The sequence below is a fragment of the Podarcis muralis genome, chromosome 12, assembly GCF_964188315.1.
Source record: "Podarcis muralis chromosome 12, rPodMur119.hap1.1, whole genome shotgun sequence".
Taxonomy (NCBI): Eukaryota; Metazoa; Chordata; class Lepidosauria; order Squamata; family Lacertidae; genus Podarcis; species Podarcis muralis.
Window position 1 is genome coordinate 11,049,319 of NC_135666.1, and position 16,311 is coordinate 11,065,629.

Genomic DNA, 16,311 nt, shown 5'->3' on the forward strand with positions numbered 1-16,311 from the left:
CTTGAGCATTCATTCTTGATGAAAAGCTTACGTGGAGGTTAGATTATATCTGGTCTTCATGAAGCATTTGTTCCGATTTGTTTGTGCAGAATCTCGGTCCTGCGTTCTTCCAGGTATGCTTGTAGGTTGCTTACACCTCTTATAATTAATCATTTATCCATCCCCAACCTTTTGGCACATTTACCTATCACTTTCCTAACTACAAAAAGTCTCATTATTGCCATATTTGCGCGAATCTAATGTGCCATTGAATCTAATGCACACCTTAGCTTTCAAAACCTTGAAACCAAAAGGGTATTTGCTGGCGCAATCAAGTCTAATGCACACCCTAATTTTCACGATGTAATTTGGCAAAAAAAAAAAAGGTGTGCACATTACATTCAAGTGAATACGGTAAGTCTGATTTTTTTTTTTTTAACGGCTATGCTCACAGTGTTTCTCAAACTTGGGTCTCCAGCTGTCATTGGACTACAACTCCCATCGTGCCACAAGTGAGAGCTGAGTGCAAGGTGGAGACCAAAAGTAGACAAACTACCCTAGAAGGAGCATGACTTTACCCCCACCAGAGGTACTCCTCAGCATCCGAAACTCCCATTGTTCTAGGCTCATTTTGCGACAGGGAATTTCATTAATGCGAGCTCTGGGCGCAATACTGTGCCTAAGATTTCAGATTAAAACTGCCACTGCTGGAAGGAAAAGAGGACCTTTTTCTGTCTCTGCGCTTCCAGCCACTCTCTGAAGACCGGTGGAAAGGACCCTCGTAAGAATATTAGGGGGGCAGACAGGGGCAGTACGGCTTTGTGTTTATGCAGTCTTAAGATGAGGACTAGACCATGTGAAAAATCAACATAAGACTTTAGCTGCAGTTCATTCATTTTCAGCTTTGTACTCGTGTTATAAAGAAAGCACGCCTAGACACTCCATTGCTGCGCCCTTAACCTAGGTATAAGGTGCCATTTAGCTCCTCACTTTCGTATCTCAGTTTCTAACCCTGGTACTACCTCTCTCCTAACACCCTATAAAAATAAGCATAATCATATTTCAGTTACTACAAAGCATTTGTTTTTAAAGCATGTCCACTAAGAAGACATCAATTAAAAACCACAGATACTTTTTTTACACCTTTTTTTAAAAAAAAAACCAACACATTATACTTTTATTTCTTCCCCTCTGTGGCTAAAACAGCTTGGGAAACAGAAGGAAAATCTATCAGGGAAATGGCAGGAAGGGAAGGGGTTAAAAAGCCTCCCCCAGACCATCTCCCCAGCGAAGACCCCCTGCCCAAATCTGCTTTTAATCAAAGGAAATGTTGTCAAGAGCCCCAGTCAAGGGTCTCTGCCACATTTCTCTTGGCCTCAAAGCCAGTGATCAACAGGAACCAAAGTTGCTCTTGTTGCTTGTTCTGTATCTGTAGATTCCCATCCAGTTTCATCACCAAGGCAGGAAAAATAAACACATCCCTGCTTTGAAACACTACGAAATCCAATCACTTTGCCTGGTAATATTGAATTTGGGTTGGTTTTTTTAAAGAGGGCAGAAGCTTTTATTTATATGACGGAAATGTTATACTCATTTATTTAAGAAAAACTATACCTTGCTTTTCCCTTCGGCAGAGGAGTTTCTCAAAGCCGACTACAAATATAAAAGTAGCAACATTTCAACCCTTAAAATGCAAATCATCAGACTGAAAATGGCCGAAAGACGTCCACCACCCCGGAAACAGACCATATGTCAAATACTCTAGATGGGACTAACTCTGACCTTAACATAAGGCAGGCATCCTGTGTGGCTTTAATTGGCCCGAAAAAGTCAGCCCACAGCAAATATATACAATTCACATTAAAATCACAGATCACCAGTTAACTGTGACAAAAATTATTTTACTTAATTGTCAGTGGGAGAAACAAAGTCTTACTCGGTGGATCATGCAAAAAGGTCCCCATCACTTTGAGGAGGACCTGAAAAATTTCACACTTGGGGGGGCAGATAAAGATCAAATATAAACTGCAAAAGCCCAGGCAGATCTCCTTTGATACTTGAGTCTCCCCCAGTGTTTAATCGGTGTCACAAGGAACAGCTTCCTCTGTCTCACACCTATCTCAGGATTATTTCTTTCCACAACAGGATGGAGGGGTAGGGTTGTGTACACACACACACACACTTGTAGCCAGGTTGATGAAAGGAAAACTGGTGAGATTGTATCTTGGACTGGACACTTTGAGCTCCCCAAAGAGCAAACGCTTTGAGAGGTCTGCAAATAAAAGGTGGACAGGGAACCGACAACACGTGTGTTCCTACCTGTGACATTTGTGTAAGCAGTTCAGGACGGCCACCTAAGGAAGCGATAAAACTCTGTGCCATTGTTCAGCAGAATCCAGATTGGTTTATTTCTTTTTTAGTTTGCATCTGATTAGGGGGGCGGAGAAAGAAGGAAAGGAAGAGAGAGAAAAATGGCTCATTAATGTATATTTAAAAAAATTTTAATAATGAGATGTGGCAGTTGGAGCCTGCATTCCCCGAAGAGCGAATGTTTGCTTAGGGAGGGAGAGGAAGCAGTCATTAAGGCTTGTAAAAAGGACTCTTGAATGGTGCTTCTCTTCTATGGGGGAGGAATTCTCTGAGTGGGGCAAAGAGGATTCTCTCTGCACAGGTAACCAGCAGCCCTCCGACCTGAGATAAGATAAAGGTGCAAAGTGGAGAAGGAGGAAAAAATGGAGCTGTGTAAAATGTAAGGAGAAATGCAGAAGTAGCCAGTGTGTTTTGATGGATGAAACAGGGGCAGATGGACCTGAGAGCTAGGTGGAAAGTTCTCCTCAGCAATTGACTAGCATAGAGAGAGGTGAATTGCAAGGGCTGCGTGTCTACTTTAAGGATAAAGTCTACTGCCAAGTCTACTTTAAAGATAAAAAACCACAAGGAAGCCTTTTAAGTGGAGATCCCAGTCTATATACTGGATTTGAAATTGTTTGTATACATGGAATTGCAGAGGGCCTTCTCGGTAGTGGCGCCTGCCCTGTGGAACGCCCTCCCATCAGATGTCAAGGAAATAAACAAATATCTGACTTTTAGAAAGCATCTGAAGGCAGCCCTGTTTAGGGAAGTTTTTAGTGTTTGGTGTTTTAGCGTGTTTTTAATATTTTGTTGGAAGCCGCCCAGAGTGGCTGGGGAAACCCAGCCAAGTGGGCAGGGTATAAATAATAAATTCTTATTAATTATTATTGTTGTTGTTGTTTTCCTGCAGAATTGCTTCAAGATATTTTGTGGGATGCATAAATGGAATCAAGTGAATAAGAAAGGAGAGCAGGGGTCTTAGATGTTCATCAGCAGTTAGCAGCTGGGCAGCAGACCTGAGCATGCAAACAGGCCACCAGTTCATTGCGTTCTTTGGGGAGGTGTCTCTTAGTTCTATTTAAACATTAGTAATCATTTCTAAATGTGCACCTATACATATGAATTAGTGCATGCAAATCTGTGCCCTCACTTTGTGTTCTTGGTGGCTGCTCTTGTGTCAAAATCAGACAAAGTCCACTCGCACAATCTCACGCCAAGCTGAAGGCACCTGAAGAGCCAAACATGGCTGGCCCAGTTGCATCTATACCTCAGCGCTGACTTTATTTGGGTTTGACGTGAATAATGTTTAAGTGTGGCTATTTAGTTGTAGCAAAAACACAGTTATTAAACTTATCTACTAAACAGCCCTGTATACCTGAAGGAGCGTCTCCACCCCCCATTGTCCAGCCTAGACACTGAGGTCCAGCTCTGAGGGCCTTCAGGCTGCTCCCTCACTGCGAGAAGTGAAGCTGCAGGGAACCAGGCAGAGGGCCTTCTCGGTAGTGGCACCCACCCTGTGGAATGCCCTCCTGTCAGATCTTGTTGATAAATAACTATGCAACTTCAAATCAATACAGTGGACGCTCGGGTTGCGCACGTGATCCGTGCAGGAGGCATGTTTGCAACCCGGAGTGTTCGCAATCTGTGACCCACACGTCTGCGCACGCGCGGGTCGCAATTCGGTACTTCTGCGCAAGCGCCAAAATCTGGAAGTAACCTGTTCCGGTACTTCCGAGTTCGGCGCAGTGCGCAACCTGAAATCGCAAAACCCGAAGTGTCTGTAACCCGAGGTATGACTGTACTTTATTGTGGTTCAAAGACCCACAAAACAATTTCAAAACAAGATACAGTTAAACTGACCAGACAGACAGAAGAAACTAAGGCAGTCATTTTGTTTCGTCTAGGGCCTAATTATCTTTGTTTCTTATAACCTCTGAAAGAAACTTTGCCACAGCCAGTGTAATATCCTTTGACCTGTCTTCCAAAAGATATTTAATATGGGAAGCTTCAGATTTTCCCGGCAAATTCCCCAGTAAGGGTTTGATCAATCGATCAGTTGCTCATATTGCCCACAATGCAGTAGGATATGCTTCATACAATCAACGTCCTGGGAACATAAACAAAGCCTATTCTGATACAGAATGCCTCTAAGTCTGCCGTTTAGAACATCCGAGGGAAATACGTTTAGTTTGGCTTTGGTAAATAAACGCCAATACAGTCAAATTCCTAAAGTATGAGGGTATCTGAAAGTCGTACCTGTATTGGATTCCAGCTGCAACCGGGCTACAAATTACATAAGATCAGGATCGCAGGTCGCTATGTGAGATGTCCCAAAGCCTTTGCCTCAGGGATTCAAGGGCAGTGTCATAACCCAGATGATATAAGAGGGATGATGGCAGTCCAGTCGAGGTGGCTTTTCTGGCCATAGTTTTCAGCCATGGGCTGACAAACTTCTCGTTGGTTAAATGTACTAATAATCCCTTCCACAGGCCGAATGCTGAGATCTTGAGCCAACTTTTAGACGACTGAAGACATCTGAAGGCAGCCCTGTATAGGGAAGCTTAAAACGTTTGATGTTTTATGGTGTTTTTATATTTTGCAGGAAGCCACCAAGAGTGGCTGGCTGGGGAAGCCCAGTCAGAATAGCGGCATATAAATAATAAAATCATCATCATCATCATCATCATCATCACCACTACCCTGGAAGTGCCATAGCTCCGTGGTAGATCTCCTGCTTCACATGCAGAAAGCTGCAGGTTCAGTCCCCAGCATATCCCTGCAGGGCTGGAAGAGACCCCTGTCTGATACCCCAGGCAGCTGCTGCCAATTGGTGTAGACACTCCTCAGCTAAGGGGAGCAATGCCCTGACTCAGAATAAGCAAATAAGTGTTTAAGCAAATCAATCTCTTAAGCTTAAGCCAAGAAAGAGCATTCTCTGTAAGATTGAATATCAATATACATATCAAGACTTTGAGATTAGACCACTGAAGAAGCCCGGAAAACTATCTTGGGAGGGTGCTACCTGCAAGCCCCAGTTAAAGGGTCCCATCGGGGGGCGAACAGCGGCCTTTTGAGTACTTGGACTGCCAGGGCGAAACAGGTGCAAAACGCCGGCACCCTGTCATCTATCTACAACTCTACTAGCATCTCTCAGTATTGTGAATATCACCGAACTTACCTTTTGTTGGTATCCTCATGAATTTATCTAATAGACTGAGTTAAGCATTTGAAAAAATCTATTGAAACCGGACATTCTAAGTTCATTTTAGGCTGGGTAGTTCGCAAGTCTTTGTGGCTTTGTTTACTGTTTTGTATTTTTCTCAGAAGGTTGATAAAGTATGTATAATTCTTGTTCTGTGTCTATTAATCACCAACGTGTTGCATGAGTCGCACTACTACACTGTCAGTTGCATTTTCCTAGCTGACTCAGAATAAGGCAACTATGTTCCTAGGTCTCACATCTGAGAGGCTGCAATGTGTTTCGTTCTCGCATCAGCTTCTGAGATGTGGCCCTTCCTGGTCTCTCTGTTTTCTCTTCGGGCCTATCAGGTCCTTCATCACACTCTCTGTTTTCTCTATTCATCCTTGCCTAGCTAGACATGTGTGTACAAGCTGCAGGAAAATACCTGTGGTTGTCCGAATAGCTTGTCAAAGACTCCAGTGGGCTGGATGTGAGCTGAGCTCCCTGACAAGGTTTGGGAAGTGTGGTCCTGAGGACCCATTAAGAGGACCCAGGGAAGAGAGCTGGAGGGATGTGATTGGCCGGGTGTTGGGATGAAAGGGAAGGGGCCATTTGGGGGAATTGAAAACTGCAGAGCCTGGGAAAATTGGGGTGAAGAGAGAGCCCACTTATCTGGCAAGCAGAGAGTGTGATGGGTCGCCGTTTCAATGTCTTCCCTGGAGACTTGTGGCTTGCCCATCTCTGAGCCCGCAACATCCTTCAAGTCCAGAAGCTATTCAAAGTCCTACATTTTTTATGGCGCCATCTACTTCTCCCTGTTTTTAATTTTTCCCTTCTTAATTAGATTCTTTGTACCGGGGGCGGGGGGGAGGCCTGATTGAGGAGAAAGATCTCCCATAGTAATTAATGCATTTCCCCTCAGCTCTGTAGACCATTACAGCAGTTAAAATATTAAACCGTGTTCATTGCCAAATTGAATGGCAGGCAAGCAGGAGGCGTCGTTTATCCATCCGTCTCCCTCCCTCCTCCACCTCCCTCACACGCACTTTATCTCCATCTCTCAAATTATCCTTTGCAGTCGCCGCCTTTGCATTTCTGGGGTAACTAACAAGATTTGCTCGTTTGTATGAAGAATATGCGAAACGAACATTATTGTGCTTTATAATCCAATATTTTGAATTTTCCCACGGGCGCTGGTAGTTCTCGCGCAGTTATGTTTATTATTCTGCGTGCTTTAATGCGTTGTTGTTTTTAATATGAGCTGCTGAAAATGAATTTGCGGGGAAGGGGAGGCTTGTTGTATTCAGGCCCACATTCGCTGGCAAGAGAAGCAGAGCTTTGCAAGAAGAGAATTGTAGGTCTGTGAAGGAACTCAAAGGCTGTATACCGTAACTAGGGTTGCCAACCAGCCAGGGGAAAACCTGCCTGACTGGTTTTTTGTTTTTGAGCCAATTGCCGGAAAGGCAAAAAGCAAAGCTGGTTTTTCCGTCTTTCGACTTCACCCCCCATTTTTTTAAGCTGTATACCTTGATACAGCAGTAAGCGGCCTTTCTGCCCTTGAGGGGGCCACACGTGGCAGGGCAGTGAGTGAGCAAGGGCCACATGCCAGTGGGCAGGTTAGACCCACACATTTTTACCTCCCCATCATTCCTGATGCAGCCGGGTTCATTGTCTCCATACTCAGTTCTCTGCATTAATAGCTGGAGTGGGGAAGCAGGAAGAAGAGTGTGGAGACAAAGTTCAATATCCAATGCATTTCTGACCTCTCAGGCCTTTTATCAGGGAGTTTCAGAAGATACAGAAGTTCAGTCTTTCATTAAATGGTTGCCGTTCCCTACTAACTGTAAGTGGAAACCACATAGCAGGAGACTGAACTCTACTTGAAACTCCAGGATGAAGGACCTGATAGGCCCGAATCGCGTTAAGTACCGTATTTTTCGCTCTGTAATGTAGGGGAAATGTTTTCGCTCAAAAATGAAGGGGAAATGTGTGTGCGTCCTATGGAGCGAATGCAGGCTTCAGGAAGCTATCCGCAAGCCTTGGAATCCCAGCTTTGGAAAGGTAGAGAGTAAACACATATATTGTAGTGGGATATTCTTATGCTCGGCACCAAAAGGGTCTGTTGTTTGGCTGGGGAGGTAAGAGGTGATCTAGTTTCGTTTCAGTTAGTTTATTTGTTATCATGGTTCTGTATATGTTTATTTGCAGACTGAGGGAAGTCCAATAGTGTGACGCCATTGCATCAGCATACAGTGGTACCTTGGTACTCAAACGGCTCGGCTCCCAAACAAATCAGCTCCCGAATGCCATGAACCCAGAAGTAAGTGTTCCGGTTTGCGGACGTTTTCCGGAAGCCGAACATCTGACGCGGTTTCTACTTGAGTGCAGGAAGCTTCTGCAGCCAATCGGAAGCTGCGCCTTGGTTTTCAAATGGTTTTGGGAGTCGGACTCCTGGAATGGATTAAGTTCGAGAACCAAGGTTACCACTGTACTTTATTCAACAGATAACGTCCTCAGCGTATGTATTTACTTATTCTTGAAAACCTAATACAATTATTGAAATAATAATATTGGCTGCACTAGGATTTATGGGGCCAGAGTGAGGAGAACACAGAGAACTTCAGCTCCACGGAGACAGTCAAAATGGCCGCCCCCATGCCGCTTTGCAGGATGATCAGCTGAGCGCTGAGGAAAGGTAAGCAGGGCTCCTCGGCTTGTGGCAGGCCACACCTCGAGCAGCCAGAGGCCACATGCAGCCAACAGGTTGCCCACATGAGTTGTAGGTGACTAGATAGTTTTTGCACCAGGCTGCAACCCCAGGCGAGCCGAAAACTGCTATACCTCATTGGGTTCTGCAGGGATTTGTGGGGGAAACCCTCCCAGTACAGTGGTACCTCTGGTTGCGAACGGGATCTGCTCCGGAGACCTGTTCGCAACCTGAAAGGAACGCAACCCACGTGTGTGCGGGTCACGATTTGCCGTTTCTGTGCCTGTGCGTGACGTCATTTTGCGTGTCTGCGCATGCGTAAGCATGAAACCCAGAAGTAACCCTTTCTGGTACTTCCGGGTCGCCGCGGATCACAACCTGAAAATGCTCAACCTGAAGCAAACATAACATGAGGTATGACTGTATCATAATGCCATTGCATAGTCTACGGTGCAACTGTACTTATGTACAGTTCAGGCACCTCAAAAAGGACTTTCTGGAGCTGAGTGATTAAGGGGATGGAGCAACCCCAACCATGAGGGATGACTGCATTTGAAACTCTTTAGAAAAAAGGCAGGTAAGATGTCTGGGCCTGATAGAGATGTATAAAATATTGCATGGCACTGCGAGAGTGGATACAGAGATGCTCTTCTGTCTCTCTCATAATAGTGAAAACCAAGAGGGTCACCCAGTGAAGCTGGAAGTTGGAAGATTCAGGACAGACCAAAGGAAGTGCTTCTCACACAGCACATCAAATTTAAATGTGGAATTCAAAATATATAGCAATGTCTCTCAACTTGAATGGCCTATAAGACTACTAGTCATGTTGGCTGTATATTACCTCCAGCATCAGAGGCAGTAAACATCTGAATTCCAGTTGCCGGGGAGCACAAGTAGAGAGACTTCTCTTCTTCTTGAACATGGGTAGGCAAACTAAGGCCCGGGGGCTGGATCCGGCCCAATCGCCTTCTAAATCCGGCCCGCGGATGGTCCGGTAACATAGCTGTCAACTTACAGATTTGAAAATAAGGGACCAGCAGCCTCGAAAATAAGGGATCAGCAGCCAAAATAAGGGATTTTCCGGGCACAGGTATGTTCAACTTCTGAGCCCCTCCGAGCCAAAGGCAGAAAGCCCAGCCAGCAGCCAAACAAAGCCTCATCAATAAGGGACAGCAGCGGGACATGGCACTGGGATAAGGGACTGTCCCACCAAATAAGGGACGCTTGATAGCTATGTCCGGGAATCAGCGTGTTTTTACATGAGTAGAATGTGTCCTTTTATTTAAAATGCATCTCTTGGTCATTTGTGGGGCATAGGAATTCATTCGTGTGTTTTCCCCCAAAATATAGTCCAGCCCTCCCCCACAACGTCTGAGGGACAGTGGACCAGCCCCATGCTGAAAAAGTTTGCTGACCCCTGTTCTTGAGGGATTCATTTAGGCTTCTTCTTGGCTGCTGTGAAAACAGGGCTAGGTGAGCTTTTGCTCTGACCCTGCCAGCCTCTCCTTAAATTCTTAAAAGTCTCCCCACCAGTTTATAGTTTGATTCTCCCATGCTTTGCGCCTGGAAGCCAGAACTGCCAGATGAATTTGCAACAAGCCCTCCCTCCGTTTCCTCTTTGGACATGAGGGCAGCTCCTGCCGTTCATGTATACGCTGACCCTTCCATCTCACCTCACCCCAAAGTGGGGAAATGCTTCGTTAGGATTTATTACGCCGTAATCCATTTTTGATTAAAAATGATAAATCAGCCTCCGTTGGATGTCATCCACGCCACCGCACCCCAGACTCACAGCACATGCCAAGCACAGCAGTGCCTGTCAATATGGTGTATCCTAAGCAATGGAGAGTAAGGGGATGGATTGAAGGTGCTTAAAAGCCATAAAGGACTCAGGCCCCATATACCCAAAAGACCATCTCTTTCCCTATAGACCCTCTTAAGTCCTGAGATACAGCAGAGGGGGCCCTCCTGATAGTTGCTTCGCCTTCAGAGCCTCGGTGGGGTTGGCAGCCCAGGAAAGGGCCTTCTCTGTGGTGGCCCCTAAGCTGCAGCACTCCCCACAGAGGTGTGTCTGGCAACTTCATTATACAGCTTCTGGAGAATGCTGAAGATACACCTCTTGATTTGTAACACTTGAGGTGTATGTTTTTACAGCCCACCGCGATTGTAAGTTGTTTACATTGTTTTTAACACTGCGCTTTAATGTTATAACCCACCTAGGGACCTTGGGATGAATCATGGGTAACCTAAATATGTAAATGATATTGTGGTGGCGGCGGCCCTTTTTAAGCTAGATGGTGACAGAGAGAGAGAGAGAGTCTGCCCATTAAATATATTTTTGTTTTCTTAGAGAAAAAGCAATGGTGCAATTTAGTGATTTAGCTTTTTGCACAGGGCTTACAAGTTGTCTCAAGGACTTGGGGGTAAGGCACTGGGAAATCTCAGATCAGTGCCTCAGGTATCTTTCTCTCTGCCCCATCACAGCCGTTCTCCGACAGGAGAAGGTTCCAGAACAATCTCTGCTGTGCTGCAGTGCCACCACTTTAATGGCTAGAGATGGTACAACAGCTTTGCTGGCCCAGCCAGATCAGGGGACCTGAAAATGAACAGTCCCCCTGGTAGTCCCCCTTTGGCCCAGATATTCAGCCCCAGGGTCTGAGATTCTCCCACCCCTGCGATGAGGGCTAGAAGCTTGCTTTTCCAAACTGAAGTTGTAATTATCAGGATGCTTAGTTCTGTACCAGGAAGTTTAATTGTGGCATGGAAATCGTATGGAGGAATGGAGTGGGAATATCGATTCATGCTGCCACCTCCCCTTCTATAATCTAGTCTTTTAAGTTGTTCCCCAAAACAAAAGAAGACCCAGCTTACATAAATACCTGGCTTTTAGAATTGCATGCACACTTGCTTGGGATTATGTTCCACTGAACAGGATGGGACTTTCAAGTCAACATGTCCCAGGATGGGGCAGCACATTGAAGTTACCAGGTAGGTGCTTGTTTGCTTTCTGTGCTATGCAATTCTATGTGTGTTTACTGAGAAGGAAGGTCTGTTGCATTCAGTGGCACTTGCTCCAAGGAAAGTGTGCATAGGAGTGCAAGCTTAATCTTGGGAAAAAATTCGAAGTTCCTCAGTGAAATATTTTGTTGTTGTTGCTCAATAGCAAACACGGGCAGCTCCAGATATAATTCCTCCTGCTGCTAAGGTGACTTGCCTTTGTGAAGCTGATAAGAGTCACTTTCCAATACTTCAAGGGCACATGAGAATAGAAAGAATTGTCTGTGGATCACCTGTAGAAGATTCCCTCCCTCCCTCCTTAGATCTCAAATTAGCAGCCCCCCAAAAAGTGAGTGATTATACATCCTTGCCATATGTCACTTCAAATCAATAAGGCCTTCTGCTCAGCTAACAATCATTTCCAACCATTGCTATTAAGAAGAATGCACATCTTCACAGCAATAATTCCACAGCGACCATCTTCCGCAGACTACAAATGGGGGAGAATTGCATTGGGAGGGGAAATGGGCAAAGCAAACATACCCGATATATATACACGAGTACAAGAATGCTTATACACCAGCATCGCAATTCGTGTTGTTCATATTCACCTTGAAACACACACATCCCCAAATTATGTGGTGGTGGAGAACAGTGAGGATTTTATATCCCTATTCCAGACATTGATTGCATTACCAGGGAAGGAGTAGATTTTTCAGAGTCTTGCAATAAACAAAGGGGGCCTCTGTCATTATTTTACATGAGGGACTCAAGGGCATATTGGGAAACTGAAGTTTGTGTAACAAAGGTGGATTCAAGTGTTCAGTCACCCTAGTGCAACAACTCCACATCAAAGAAGAAATTGACTTTTTGCAGTTAGGAAAGTGATAGGGAAACGTATTGAAGAGTATGGAGTGGGTGGATAATTAACGGAAACGCCTATAAACACACCACAAGCAATTTAGGATGAATGAAGGATGAGCACTCGTTGTCTTATAGCCTCTCCACAAACCAGTCAGAAGGAAGTCTCAATTAAGTCTGGGCACATAGCCTAACCTCCGTCACTAATCCCAGGAAACAAGGAATGGCAAACTTGTTCCCAAGTTACACTGAACGCAGGTACGAGTCCACTCTACAATGTGCCTGAGTGCTTGTGTGAAACAGCGTAACCACATTCAACTGTGTGTGTACACAGATTGTCCTCTTGTACACAGATACCAGCGGGAGGCGTGAACCCTCCTTACATTTCTGTGAAAAGAGTGAGGAATCTCTGCTAAGGCATGTTCAGCAACCTTACAATGCTGCCTCCATCACCAACATTTGTTAGATGAAAATGGGGGTGAGCTTACAATTCCCTATAGTCTTATACCATGGAGCACTTCACAAACCCTGTCCAGTTCACTCTTGCGCATTGTTGAAGCTCATCTCCACTGCTTGTGCAATGCAATCCTTTGCAGGGTCAGGATGAGCACCGTATACAGTGGTACCTCAGGTTACATACGCTTCAGGTTACATACGCTTCAGGTTACAGACTCCACTAACCCAGAAATAGTACCTCAGGTTAAGAACTTTGCTTCAGGATGAGAACAGAAATCACGCGGCGGTGGCACAGCAGCGGGAGGCCCCATTACCTAAGTTCTTACCTTCAGGTTAAGAACAGTTTCAGGTTAAGAACAGACCTCCGGAACGAATTAAGTACGTAACTTTGCTTCAGGATGAGAACAGAAATCGTGCTCCGGTGGCGTGGCAGCAGCAGGAGGCCCCATCAGCTAAAGTGGTGCTTCAGGTTAAGAACAGTTTCAGGTTAAGAACTGACCTCCGGAACGAATTAAGTACATAACCAGAGGTAACCACTGTATAAAGATAACATGATATGACGTATCTTTCCCTTTGCCCAAAATCTGGAAGCTGGCCGGACTGGGGATATTTACAGATAAGTGAGCATGGTAGAAACCATCCACACATTCTCTCACGTTTGTGTAGAAGATCCAGGGTAGTCCCCATTATTAAATCTCATGGCTGAAATTGTTTATGGGTTGCAGGGTTACGGCGGCTAATTAAAAAGGGTGCCACAAGAGTCGAACAATTTTGTTTTCTGTGCAGCTTTTATAATTCCACGGATAACGGCGTATTAACATTCTGTTTGTCCACCTGTTAGAAGAGGCTGATCTGAAGAGTCATAACAGTAAAACAGTGGGCGACAACTTAATGAAAAATTGAGCTCTGCATTTAATTTCCTTTTTAAGTTCTAGCTGGGCATTCAGAGAGATCAAAGAGGCTCTGGCGTTTGCAAATGATCTATGATATCAAGGAAGCATGAGCACACTTTGGCATTTGAGTGAGCGCCCGCTTTCAAATACCAATGTTTAAAGCAGAATGATGGAAATAAAGTGTCCACATTACATTCCACGATACCAATCTATAATCCATTACAATCTATCGAAGCTCTTGCAATCGCTTGCCAGTTTAATTCCACCAGGGATTAAAAAAAAATTAATAAAGTTGGAAATTACCCTGAGCACATCCTGATCAGAAAGACTGTGTGGTGTAGGGGATACAAGCATGTACACATTTGCTTCTTAAAATACAGGAAAGTTGTTTTCCTTTGCCGTGCTGTGTTTTATTTGCTTATCCACACCATTACCTAATTATTTCCCCCCTCACATTACCTGGTAGGTTTTCCCACACCGGAATACCCGCAAGCTCCTATTGTAGGCTGAGCCTAGTCCATGCCAGGGAATCGTTAGCCCGCGTCCCCAGATCCAGAGAGAGAGCAAAAGAAAGCACCAGGAAAGATTCTTCTTTGGAGGAAAGCAGTTTATTCTCTGTGCACAGAGAGACAGCCAGCAGAATAACTTCTGGAAGACTGGCTGCCCAGAAATACGCCTCTGCAGACTTTCTTATACCTTGAGAAAGCTCCCTCCTTCCTCCCCCAAATGCCCCTCAGAAACTTCCCCAATCAGCTGGAAAGTTTTCAACTTATTTCTCTATATGGAATGGCATGCCTATTATTGCTAGCCTTCTAAGCAGCCCCCTCGCTGGCTAAGCGTCCATCCCCTCCTCCCGTCTCCTCCGTATGTGTCTTTCTTATCTTGCATTCCTAAAAATAGGAAAGCGAGGGGCCTCTTTTTGCAAGTCTGGCTATCTCTTGCTAGCTGCTAGCTGACCACATTTTGCAGAAATCAAATTAGCTCAGAAATTTACTTAGATCCAAGGTACAGGGAATATAGAAAATCCTTCTTAGGTACAAGGTACAAGATATAGAGAGCATATAGAAAGCAACCCTTCCCTCTCTCTTCACTATTGAATAAAGCCATAATCTGCTCATGCGCTGTCATCTGTGCATGTGCAATTGATGCCTGAAGTGCGCACATGTCAACTGAAGTGCAGCTTGCGTTTTAAAATGGATGGAAGCTGCTTTGAGGGACAGTGTATTTTTCAGGAGGCTACTCCTCATCGATAAATTTATTGTACAGTGGTACCTTGGGTTACATACGCTTCAGGTTACATATGCTTCAGTACCTCAGGTTAAGAACTTTGCTTCAGGATGGAGAACAGAAATTGCGCAGCAGCAGCAGGAGGAGGCCCCGTTAGCTAAAGTGGTGCTTCAAGTTAAGAACAGTTTCAGGGAGAGAACAGACATCCGGAATGAATTAAGTACTTAACCCGAGGTACCACTGTACTAGCCAAAAGCCATGACAAAACTACACAGTTTAAAATACAACTCAGACAGCTGCAAATTAAAACATTGACCACATATTGTGAGATAACAGATAACAAGGAGATCAACACGGCTACACTGCCTGAGTTTCAGTTTTAGCCTCCAAATCTCCTTTACAGTTTTCGGCAATTTTATCCCGTTCCTTCTCCCTAATCGTTTTTGCTGCCAGAGCAAAAAGGGCCACTTTGTATGTCAATAAGGCATTGTTAAGGGATGTGGGTGGCGCTGTGGTCTAAACTACTGAGCCTCTTGGGCTGGCCGATCAGAAGGTTGGCAGTTCGAATCCCAGCAACAGGATGAGCTCCTGTTGCTCTGTTCCTGCTCCTGCCAACCTAGCAGTTTGAAAGCACGTCAGAAAGTGCAAGTAGATAAATAGGTACCGCTCCGGCGGGAAGGTAAACGGCGTTTCCATGCGCTGCTCTGGTTTCAGTGTTCCATTGCTCCAGAAGCGGCTTAGTCATGCTGGCCACATGACCCGGAAAACTGTCTGCGGACAAACGCCGGCTCCTTCGGCCTGTAAAGTGAGATGAGCGCCGCAGTCCCAGAGTCGTCTGTGACTGGACTTAACTGTCAGGGGTCCTTTACCTTTACCTTTACCTTTACCTTTTAAGGCATTGTTGTCACGCAGCAGCCACCGAACCCTTTCTAATAGCGAGAACCTGCTTTATTGTACAAACAGAGGTTTAGGAAGTGCCCAGGAGAGTACTCACAGGAGACTTTTGAGCATTGGAGTTGTGTGCTGGCAATAGTTTGTCCACATCAACAGTCTAGCCACAGCATTTTGCATGCATGAATTCATCCTGATACATTTGTGGGGTGTTTACATGTCTTCCCATTAGTCATTTGTCCGCCCCACACTTTTTAATATATTCCCCCATCACTTTCCAAACTGCAAAAAGCCTGATTCTTTTTAAAGTGGTTGTGCTAGGATGATGTATAATCTGCTTTAATTGAAGGAATCTAATCCCACCCCCCCACTAATGTTTCAACAAATGAAACTGACTTGTAAAAACGTTACATGGAAAAAATACAAGAGACATTACACATACTTCTGTAAAACAAGAAAATCTTTAATAAAAAAAATAATGAAGGAATCTAATGTGCTAGTATGAGCTTGAATCTCTCCTGCAAAATACTGGCAGACTGGAGGTAGCCTCCTTCTGCTCACCTTCCAGAAGGTTCTCCAGCTACTAGCTCCCATGGCAACAAATCACCTGTACTCCCCCAACTCTTTAGTTATGCAAAGAGAATCTCAGGGTATCTACTTCAGAAAAGGAACTGGTTTGACACACATATACCGTATTTTTCGTCCCATAGGACGCACCTAGTTTTTTGGCGGGGAAATAAAGGAAATCCCCCCCTTTATTCCCCCCC